Below are 9,572 nucleotides of genomic sequence, written 5' to 3' on the forward strand. Positions count from 1 at the left end.
GGAGGATGAGGATGAAGAAGAAGAAGAAGAGGATGAGGATGAAGAAGAAGAAGAGGATGAGGATGAAGAAGAAGAGGATGAGGATGAAGAAGAAGAAGAAGAGGATGAGGAAAAAGAAGAAGAGGATGAGGATGAAGAAGAAGAAGAAGAAGAAGTGGATGAGGATGAAGAAGAAGAAGAAGAAGAAGAGGAAGAAAAAGAAGAAGAGGATGAGGATGAAGAAGAAGAAGAAGATGAGGACGAAGAAGAAGAAGAGGATGAGGATGAGGATGAAGAAGAAGAAGAAGAGGATGAGGATGAGGAAGAAGAAGAAGAAGAAGAAGAGGATGAGGATGAAGAAGAAGAAGAGGATGAAGAAGAAGAAGAAGAAGAAGAAGAAGAAGAAGAAGAAGAAGAGGATGAGGATGAAGAAGAAGAAGAAGAAGAAGAAGAAGAAGAGGATGAGGATGAAGAAGAAGAAGAAGAGGATGAAGAAGAAGAGGATGAAGAAGAGGACGAGGATGAAGAAGAAGAAGAGGATGATGGTGAGGAAGAAGAAGAAGAAGAAGAAGAAGAAGAAGAAGAGGATGAGGATGATGAAGAAGAAGAAGAAGAAGAAAAGGAGGATGAGGATGATGAAGAAGAAGAGGATGATGGTGAGGAAGAAGAAGAAGAAGAAGAAGAAGAAGAAGAAGAGGATGAGGATGATGAAGAAGAAGAAGAATAGGAGGATGAGGATGAAGAAGAAGAAGAAGAAGAGGATGAGGATGATGAAGAAGAAGAGGATGAGGATGAAGAAGAAGAGGATGAGGATGAAGAAGAGAATGAGGATGAAGAAGAGGATGAGGATGAAGAAGAAGAAGAAGAAGAGGAAGAGGATGAGGATGAAGAAGAAGAAGAGGATGAGGATGAAGAAGAAGAAGAAGAGGATGAAGAAGAAGAAGAAGAAGAAGAAGAAGAAGTAGGATGAAAATAAGAAGAATTCCAGTCCAGCAAAAAGTGTATCTGCAGAGAGCTCCGCTATTTCTGACAGTTCTCTGACAGTTCCTTCACATTTACAGCGGTTGAAACATTGTATCTATTTGTTTCCGAATAAAAACATCTGTATCCTAAATGGAAACAAATAGATACAATGTTTCAACCGCTGTAAATGTGAAGGAACTGTCAGAGAACTGTCAGAAATAGCGGAGCTCTCTGCAGGGACACTTTTTACCGGCTGTAGAAGGGATGAAAATCGGCCGATCGGGGAAAATTCGATTCGTGCATCCGAAGTTTGCTAATTTTCGGATTTGGCACGAATCGAATTTTTCCTAATATTCGAAACGAATTCCACTTCGTCATGTTCGATTCGCTCATCTCTACTTATCTGCTATGGCTTGTTCACCTCCTGGTGGGACGATCCTGAGGACCGCGACCTGGTACTAACTCGCAGCTAAACCCATCACCACCATCAGGAGCTCTGGTGAATATTGGTTAGTACTTACACCCTGCACCTCACGTAAACCTGTGTTATCCACCAGGGTGACATGCTTGTATACCTGTCCCGCTTGTCAGTAAGAGCTGCTCCACTGCTATAGCTACTGACCTCCGAGCCTGACTCCAGACCATGACAGAATAATCTGGCCCAAAAATGAAAGTTGTTGTAGCAGCTGCTGTGGCTCCTCTGAGGGTGTAAATCACTGAGTTGCAGGAGTTTGGTGTTAACTACCAGGAAACATTTTCTGAATTACAAATTGAAGTGAAAGGGCTACAAGAGGACATCCTTGATCTGCATAGACAATTGCAGGAGTTGCGTTTCCGAGATACTCCTGCAGTAGATACTAATGCACATATGCCCCTACCACTCAAGTTTAATGGAGACTGTCACCATTACAGAGGTTTCCTTAATCAATGGAGCATATACTTTCAGATGCAACCTGCTGAATTTATTTCTGATAGGAAAAAGGTGCTGTTTATTATCAACCTCCTGACTGAGGAACCTTAACCTGGGCCTCCCCTTATGTGGAGCAAGACACGCCCATCCTGGATAATTTTGATTCTTTTGTGGCTGCTATGAATCAAGTTTTTGATGATCCTAACCTCTGCTATACTGCCAAAGCAAAGTTGCACAATTTACGACAGGGTAGACGCTCTGTTGCAGAATTCACAACGCAGCACATAAAAGTTGGTTTTGTCAAGGACTCTCTGAACAAGTAAAAGATGAGCTTGCCAGAGTAGAAAATCCTGATGATCTCAAGACTTTTATTAAATCATGTATTCAAATTGATCGGAGAATTACTGAAAGGAGAAAGGAGAGACTGGGAATCCTAGGTAGTAATGGTGGCATGTGTTATTTTACCAGTCAGTTTGTTTCTAAGGGACTAAAAGTTCTGGATTCTGACACTCCTGAACCTATGTAGGTGGATGCTATTAAAATATCTATTTCAATGCAGGAAAGACATTGTTCAGCGAATTTATGTCTTTATTGTGGAGAATCTGGATATTACGCAGTTAATTTTCCCAATAAATTTAAAAGAACAATTGCGGTTACTGATGTTACAGTATCCAAACAAATAAACTCAATTTCTCAGGTGATCAAATCACCCAAAATCCCTATCATCCTGGGAATTCCTTGGTTCTCTATCCATAATCCCTCCATCAACTGGGAGGCATGGTCTATACATTTTACTGCTGACCATTGCAAGGAACATTGCAAAGAAACATCTCAAATAAGCCCTCCTCCAACCCAGGATATAAGGGTAGTTATGGTAACTACCCAGTCATATGACAAGCTGCCTCCACAATATCTTAAATTGCAGGAGGTTTGTGATAAAAAGAATGACGATTGACTGCCTCCTCATCGCCCATATGATTGCCCCATTGAATTGCTTCCAGGGGCATAATGGCTACCTTTATTCTCTATCAGAACATGAACTGAAGGTGCTCAGGGAATGGCTTGATGAGAATTTAGAGAAGGGTTTTATAAAACACTCAACCTCTCCTGCTGGGGCAGCCTTATTCTTCATGGAAAAAAAGGACTCAACCCTGCGTCCATGTATCGATTACAGATATTTAAACAGGATCACAATTAAAAATTGCTATCCACTCCCACTGATTCCAGAAATGCTCGAGATGCTCCACTCTGCCAAGCTCTTTACCAAATTATATTTACAGGGGACATACAACCTTGTCCACATTCATCCTGAAGATGATTGGAAAACTGCTTTCAGAATCAGATATGGACATTTTGAGTCTTTGGTCATGCCCTTTGGACTTTGCAATGCTCCCGCAACCTTTCAACGTTCCATTAATGATGTTTTTCAACATTTGTTGGACCAGTTTGTAATCGCATATCTGGATGATATTCTCATTTTTTTCTGATAGATTGTAGGATCACTGGAAGCATGTTTGTGCTGTCTTCGAGAGACTGTGGCAGAATCCACACTACATCAAACTCTAAGAAATGAGAGTTTGAACAAACTCAGATCCAGTTCTTGGGATACATAATTTCTCCAGAAGGAGTGAGCATGTGGATCCTAGTAAGATCAAAGCAGTGGTGGATTGGCCTGTCCCAAGGAATGTTAAGGAAATACAATGATTTGTTGGATTTGCTACCTTTTACAGAAGATTCATAAGGAATTTCTTTAAGGTATTAGCTCCAATTATGCAGCTGACAAAGAAAATGATGCCCTTTTTGTGGTCACAGGTTGCCTTCTGCACCAATACTGGTACATCCAGATCCTGTACTACCTTTCATCATGGACATTGATGCTTCAGATTCTGCTGTGGAAGCAATCCATTCTCAGCAAATTGAAGAAAAGATGCAGCTTAACCCATGTGCTTATTTCTCTTGATTAATGTCTTCAGCTGAGAAAAATTATGACATTGGAGACAAGGAGTTGCTGGCAATTAAGGAAGAATTTTCTGATTGTAGGCATCTGCTGGAAGGGGATAAGCACCCGGTAACCATTCTCAGGGATCATAAGAATTTAGAATGTATTTGCTCTTCCAAAAGGTTGTCATCTAGACAAGCACATTAGGCCCTATTCTTCTCCAGGTTTAATTTTGTTATTTCATACCACCCCTGGTCAAGGAATGGTAAGGCTGATGTTGTCTGGGCCTTTCTAGGAAAGCAACTCTGAATGTGTGATCCTGCCGCAAAATAACTTTCTAGGGGTCACAGATTATAAGACATTTTTGAATCTTCTCAAGGAGGGCTATGAGAATGATCCACTTCTCAATCATCCTCCTAAGGACATCAACCTTGAGTATAAAAATGGCTTTTGGATTCAAGCCCACCACCTCTATGTACCTGAGTCAGTTCGGGTAGAAGCCTTCAGGTTTGTTTAGGACTCTAAACTTGCAAGCCATTTTGGGGTTTCCAAGACACGTTATTTTTTGTGGCCTGGATAGAAGAAAGATGTCAAGAGTTATGTGGCCTTGAGTCTGACCTGTGCTTGCAATAAGACACCCCAATCTACTCTGGGGTTACTCCAAAGACTGTCTGTTCCATCAAGACCATGGAGGTCAATTTCTATGGACTTCATGGCTGATCTCCCGCCTCAAAAGAGATGACCACTATTCTTGTAGTTGTCGACCGTCTCACCAAGATGGCTCATTTTATACCACTTAAGGAGTTACCCTCTGCTGAACAAACTGCAGAGGTAATAGTTCGAGAAGTTTTTAAACTACATGGAATTCCTGATGATGTGGTGTCTGACAGAGGAGTACAATTTACTTCAAAATTTTAGAAAAACTTTTACTCAGCTTTGGGGGTAACAATTAATCTGTCCTCTGCTTTTCATCCTCAGTCTAATGGTCAGACCGAGAGGATCAATCAAACTTTGGAGCAATACCTTTGATGTTTTGTGAGTTATCTTCAAGATGACTGGGTAGACTACCTTCCTACAGCAGAGTTCGCTTATAACAACTCTAAACATAGCTCCACTTCCCCTTTTTCTTAAACACCTGGTATCATCCAGTTTTTATTCCTGATCTCCCTATCTAAACTATAATTCCTGCCGTTACCAACAGATTAACTACATTACAGGAGATTCAGGAGAAATCATTTGATACATTGAAGGAGGCTCAGGAATATTACAAGAAGGCCACTGACAGACATTGTAGATCACTTCCTATTTTTCATGTGGGTGACAAAGTTTGGTTATCTACCAAAAATGTGAAGGTTCATGGTCCATCTGCCAAGTTGGGTCAAACGTTTGTTGGACCTTTCCAGATTTCTGCTCAAATCAACCCAATCACTTTCCATTTAAAACTTCCTGACAGCATGAAGATTCACCCTGTTTTTCACATATCACTACAAACACTGTTTCATGAAAATCCTTTTTCTGGAAGAATTCATCCACCTCCTCCACCTGTTGAGGTACATGATGAAGAGGAAATTGTGGTGGGGAAAAGTCTTGATTCCAAGATTTTTAGGAACAAATTACAATATCTGGTTCAATGGGAAGGTTATGTACCAGAAGAGAATACTTGGAAACCTGAGGAGAATGTTCATACCCCTAGAATACTAAGGGAATGCCACCAGAAGGTTCCTCACAAACCTGGCCCTAAGACATCCAGGGGATGTCCTGGGAGAAGGGGTGTACTGTCAGGACCTGGCCTTGAACTTGGGACCTCAGTGGTGTCTGGCAATGACTCTTATTCTTCTTGTTGAGCCACCTTGAATGCTGGACAGTTCCTGAACAATTCCTTGGATGATCCTGCCTTAAACCTTGTTTGTCTTGAACCTTGAACTCTTTGTTCCTCCCATGAACTTCCCAATTTATGACATGTCTCTGCATTTCCTGCTTGCCAGATTATTGTGCTCTATCCAGCCAATATCTCACTCTTATCTCTCCTGCTGTCATTCATATCTTTGCTCCCATTCATTACCAACCTTTGGCTTGTTCCTCGACTATGGTTCGGCTTAATCCCAACCTTCAACCATTCATTACTGACCTTTGGCATGTTTACTGACTATGCTTCTGCTTGATCCCTAGCTGCTTATCTGCTACTGGACCCCGGCTTGTAGACCTCTTGGTGGGGCAATCCTGAGGACCGTGACCTGGTACTAACATGCAGCTAAACCCATCTCCACCACCAGGAGCTCTAGTGAATACCAGTTAGTATTTAGATGCAGCACCTCAGGTGAACCCATATCATATGCCATTGGTGACCTGCTTGTTTTCCCGTCCCACTTGTCAGTGAGAGCTCCACTGTTATAACTACTGACCTCCAAGCCTGACTCCAGACTGTGACAGGTAGTTTCAAGGAGCACAATATGACAATACTTAAACAAAAATTAGCCGTATGGCCCAGTTACCAGAAAAAAACCTTTACTGCACAAATGCCACAAAAAAGTCCAGTTACAATATGGCAAACAACACCTTTTAGGGGTGTGTGAGCTCTAAAGACACTGGGAATCTTGTGAGAATTGATGTCAAGATAAATGCAACATGTTATCAGAAAATACTGGCAGACAATTTGCATTCTTCTGCATTGGAAAACTCTTGGACTTTCCAGTGTGACAATGACCCTGAGCACAAAGTCAATTTTACCCTCCAGTGGTGACAACAGAAAAAGGTGAAGGTCCTAAAGTGACCATCACAGTTCCCTGACTTTAATATCATCAAGCCGCTATTGGGAGATTTCAAATGTGGGGTTAATGCAAGATGACCAAAGATTTTGCATGACCTGGAGGCATTTTGCTAAGACAAATGGACAGCTATACTATCTGCAAGAAATCATTGCCTCATAAACATCTATTACAAAAGACTGAAAAGCTCAGGAACAATTTTGCCTGGTGTTCTTGCAAATGACCCAAGCACGTTGAATTGGTTTATGGGGGTAAGCAAAGGAGACCTCAATGTTTGTTACTTTCTGCTCCATGCCAATTATGCAAATGGTGCTGGCTCACTATGTAAAAATGCAAGTTAACCACTTGCCCTCCAGAGGATTTACCCCCCTTACCAGGCCTCTTTTTGCTACTGCACTAATTCAACTTATAATTGCGAAGTCATGCAATGCTGTACCCAAACTAAATTTACGTCGTTTTTTCACACAAATAAAGCTTTCTTTTGGTGGTATTTGATCACCTGTGCATTTTTTATTTTGCGTACTATAAACAAAAAAATATTGAAGAAAAACAATATTTTTTACTTTCAGCTTTAAAAAATATATAGTAAACTCAAAGTTAGTTATAAATTTAGGCCAATATGTATTCTGTTACATGTTTTTGGTAAAAAAATCCAAATAAGTATATATTGATTGCTTTGTGTGAAAGTTATAGCGTCTACAAACTATGGCATAGATACTGCAATTTACGCCATTTTTTGCTATACAGCACTGCACTAGTTTAATTGACAATTGCGCGGTCATGCAATATGGTACTTAAATGAAATTTATGTCCTTTTTTAACACAAACACAGATTTCTTTTGGTGGTATTTGATCATCTGTGCACTTTTTATTTTTGGCGCTATAAACAAAAACATTTTTTAAAAAAGAACAATTTTTTTTAAAAAACAATATTTTCTCATTTTTGTCATAAAAATATCCAAAAAACCTAAAATTTTGTCATAAATTTAGGCCAAAATGTATTATGGTACATGGTTTTGATTACCAAAATCCCACTAAGTGTATATTGATTGCTTTATGTGAAAGTTATAGCATCTACAAACCATGGTATAGATAATCGAATTTACACAGCTTTTACTTTCTAACTGCCCATCACTTTTCTTGAGGTGCTAAAATACCAAGATAGTACAAACACCCCAAATGACCCATTTTCAGAAAGCAGACACTCTAAGCTATCTGCTGAGAGGCATATTGAGTCCATGGAAGATTTATTTTTTTCTACAAGTTTCTGGAAAATGACAAAAACATTTGGGGTCCTATGCTAGACTGCCAAAACGTCTCTCACATGTGGTACTCCCATACTCAGAAGAAGTAGCAGAATGTATTTTGGGGAGTAATTCCACATATACCCATTGTCACAATCATGCCCACAGGGAGAGGTGCGGTTCTCCATTTTGCTCTAAACTTTTGCATTTTGGTATTTTTCTTAAACTAATATGCAGTCACCTGAGAGGGGGAGGTGTAGCAGATCTGGTGTTCAGGCACAGCTCTCACTGCGTCAAGAAGTCTTAAAGTCATCCCCTCATTTCCCCTCCCTTAGGAATGCAACCAGCGTATGATGCTGAGTCCCTGCCTAACAATTCTTGGCCAAATATGGCTTGGCTTGGCCGCTGTGGGAAGAGGTTTTGAGTAGAAAAAAGAAGCTGTTTTTTTGTGTGTTTAGTCAGAGAAATGAGGACCGTCAGCTCTGTACCATCTAGCTGACCAAGAGTCTTGTTGTACCAGTGCAACTAAATGCAAGACCAGAAATCCCTTTTAGCTCATCAAACTTGAAACTGCTTAACCCCAGGCATTTATTTGGCAAGTACTTATTTACCTAAACTTCTTTCTGTTATCTGTTTGCTGTGCTGTTGTGCTCTGTATATTTATATATATATATATATATATTTATATTGGTTACATCTTATTTCTGTAAATACTTTTACTGTACCCTTTAGACCTTTTGGTAATAAATCTTACTTTCTAAAAGTGTTGAACTGTTTCTATAGCTCCTGAATGTAACTTGCGAGTCCCTGCCACTGAAGAATGCTACTATGAGTATTTAACCCTCTGTATAACCGATCTGTAGAGATAGCAGGATACTGATGGTTAACCAATCATCCTAGTGTATTGCTGAGTTTCCTCTTTCTCTGTATAAAAAGGAGGTGGTGGCAGTGTGAAGGGTAATTGCGTAATTAACCTGACCCAGTAACAATTGCATTCAGGCTCCAAGTACACAGATTGTGGTCCATTAGCTGGAAAATCTTTGTGCAGGGTGCAGCTGGGCGTGGCATTGTTACGCACATGACAGCGTGGTTTTAGATTGGCTAGTCCTTCGGTCACGAGTTTGGTGAGAAGGGCTGGGGTCTGACACCACGCCCGTCACACCCATAGCATGTGTGAGCAATAAATCATTTAAGAGCCAATTTTGTGTAAAAAAAAAAAATTTTTTTTTGCATTTACAAAAACTTGTAAAAAAATAAATTATCCTATTGATTCAACATGCCTCTCAGCAAATATATTGGGGTGTCTACTTTCCAAAAAGGGGTCATTTTGCGGGGAGGGGGCATTTTATGCCGAGCATTAGAAGTTTATGCCACACATCACTCACTCTTCTAACCATCTGAAGATCAAGCCTTTTCTGACACTATTTGCTCACAAGAAAAAAAATCAGTATTTTTTGCTAGGAAATTAATTTAAACCCCCAAACATTATATGTTTTTCAAAGCAAACACCCTAGTGAATAAAATGGTGGAGGCTGCAATTTTTTATGTCACACAATATATTGGGCAATTATTTGGTAAAATATAAAAGATGATGGTATGCCGAGTAAATAGATACCAAACATGACATACTTTAAAACTGTGCATGCCCCGTGCAATGGCGACAAAGTAATACGGTTTTAATATCCATAGGCAACGTTTTAAAAGCCTTTACAAGCTACCATTTTAGATTTACAGAGACGGTCTAGTGTTAGAATTACTGCCCTTGATCTGAC

General features: G+C 40.1%; 1 pseudogene; it reads left to right on the forward strand.

The window, feature by feature from the left end:
• The first annotated feature begins 4,529 nt into the window (after positions 1–4,529).
• On the forward strand, positions 4,530–5,635 carry LOC149474293 (uncharacterized; annotated as a pseudogene).
• Positions 5,636–9,572: the final 3,937 nt, after the last annotated feature.

The sequence above is a fragment of the Staurois parvus genome, unplaced genomic scaffold (assembly GCF_062004578.1).
Source record: "Staurois parvus isolate SC_StPar_1 unplaced genomic scaffold, SC_StPar_1.0 ptg000007l, whole genome shotgun sequence".
NCBI classification, from domain to species: Eukaryota; Metazoa; Chordata; class Amphibia; order Anura; family Ranidae; genus Staurois; species Staurois parvus.